We start from the raw sequence: 2,316 nt of genomic DNA, 5'->3' as shown, positions 1-2,316 counted from the left end.
AAAAAAAAAAAAAAAAAAAAAAGCAAATCTAAAATCTGGGCACTTAGTCTAACTTGCTTCTCACTAAATTACATGGGTTTTCATCATTCATGTAAATTATAGTAGGAGCTTACTCTACAAGGAGGCTGACATGTAAATTGGGAAAAACATGAAATTTGGACATACAGAAAGGAAATTTAAGTGATGACCACATATCCCGTGCCACGCATCCTGAGACTGTTGAATCTACCTTATCTGACACGAACCACCATCTTGTGGAGCATAATATTTTCCCAATTGAACCACAAGAAAAATGCTTCACATTCAATCAGTTGTTCAAGGTCACACAATCAGTATATTCACAGCTTTAATTCAATTCAAATTTAGAAAGTATGTTGAACTTCATTTCCCAGTTTTAGACATCATTTATTTTGTCAAGTCCCTTACAGTCCCAGAGCTTTAGTTTGCCATTTTTTTTTTTTAGAATAAAAACAGGAAAAGATTATTACCTATCTCATAAAATTGTTGTGAGGGTGAAACGGGAGAATGAATGTGCAAGCGCTTTTAAAATCATATTGTGCTACACAAATGTTAGATATTATTTATATCCTCTTAAAGTAGTCATCATCACCAGGTTTTACCATCCCATTTAACACTGAGAGGCAGTCAAGCATTGCAGAGTTCTGTTCTGACAAGGCAAAGATAACAGCAGCCTAAAATGAATGCTCCCTAATCCCCAGCCACTCATCCACGGTTGCTGTGAATTGATAATACTCCTCTGAATTTTCTGCTGTAGTTTGCTAGCATCAAATGTCTGATGAACGAGTGAAGCTATTCAGTCCCAAGCAGCATTTATCTACAGAGGTCCATATCTTTTAGCTTACAAAGTTGTAAAAACAACCTGCCAAGATGAAAGACATAAAATATTGCCTCACATTTATTTATAGCAGGTTATCCTATACTGCAGAAGTATTGACTCTGTTCCTCCACGCTGATAGAACACCTGGTAGCCACTGTTAAGGGTGAAAGTGGAGATTTTGCCAACTCAGGCTGGGAGTTTTACGCTGTTTGTCCTTACCAAAAGCAAAAGGTTATAAAAGTAAGGATTTTGTTGTGACTGTTTTGTTGACCTCATTTGTAGTTTGCCATTGTAGTTTTCATATATTTGTATGTGCCATAAAGTAGTATTTCTTTTAGAATATACACTTGTGTATATCTTACAGGCAAATTTAAATATTATCGTCGAGGAATTCTGTAGAGTAAGGGCAATTTCCCCCCTAAGGATAAAAAAGGTTTTATATTCTCAAGTATGTTTAAAATCCTAAGCTGAATAAAAAAGAATAAATGTTAAAATAATATTAGAAAAATATTTCAAACTGTACAGCTTAATGAAAAACCCCGGGGTTTTTTAAATTAAGCTATTAATGCTATACTCTTGATAAATAGGTATAATGTTGCTTTTTTGGATTCTAACAGACAACAGAGGCTCAGAGAGATTAGGTGTCTTCTCAGTGTCACCCAGCTATAAATTATTAGAGAGAGGATTCAAAGCTTGTGTATAGAGAGGAGGGGAAGAATTTCACATTTGCCATTCCTTTAATATTGGCAGAGAATCTTCATTTGAATGACTTCATTGAGAAATTGGGCATTTCCTATCACTTCCCTCCCAGCTAGTGTGTTTTTATTCCTTTATATCCCTACCAGATCTTTAATCTTAGCACTTGAAAGAAAGTTTATCAAGGTTTAATTTCATACTCGTTTTATATTTTTCTTGACATCTCAGCGTCATTAGTATGAAAGTAAATGGGCTTCAGCTTAACAATGCCTCTAGAATTACATGGGAAGAGAAGGGTGGTTCCCCTCCACTGAAGGACCTGCTCATGTTTTTATATTTGTAGTTAGTATCTGTTGTTAGTTTTCAGTGTCCAGTTTCCTATATGCCAATTCAAAAAATAATGTGCCTTCCTCCTTTCATCACCAGTCCGTCTTTTTACTTTCCTGTTTATTTGTTCCCAAAGTTGAGGGCAATATATTAATAGTTGATGAGCTGAGAGTTTTCAGGAGATTAAAATGCATGTGACACTGTGGCTAAGAGTTTTTTATTTTTTTTTTTTTACTTTTTAGACAAACGTTTACTGTGACACCGTGGCATCATAGCTCACAGCAACTTCAAACTCTAGGGTGTAAGCCATCCTCTGGCCTCAGCATCCTGAGTAGCTGGGACCATAGGAGCACATCACAATGTCAAGCTAGTTCTTCTATTTCTTTTCTTTTTTTAGTAGAGATGGGGTCTCACTATATTGCTCAAGCTGGGTATTTTTTTAATTATATGTTTTC

The sequence above is a fragment of the Otolemur garnettii genome, unplaced genomic scaffold (assembly GCF_000181295.1).
Source record: "Otolemur garnettii isolate 467f Iridium unplaced genomic scaffold, OtoGar3 scaffold00014, whole genome shotgun sequence".
Classification (NCBI taxonomy): domain Eukaryota; kingdom Metazoa; phylum Chordata; class Mammalia; order Primates; family Galagidae; genus Otolemur; species Otolemur garnettii.
Note: the sequence above shows the minus strand (reverse complement) of the source record.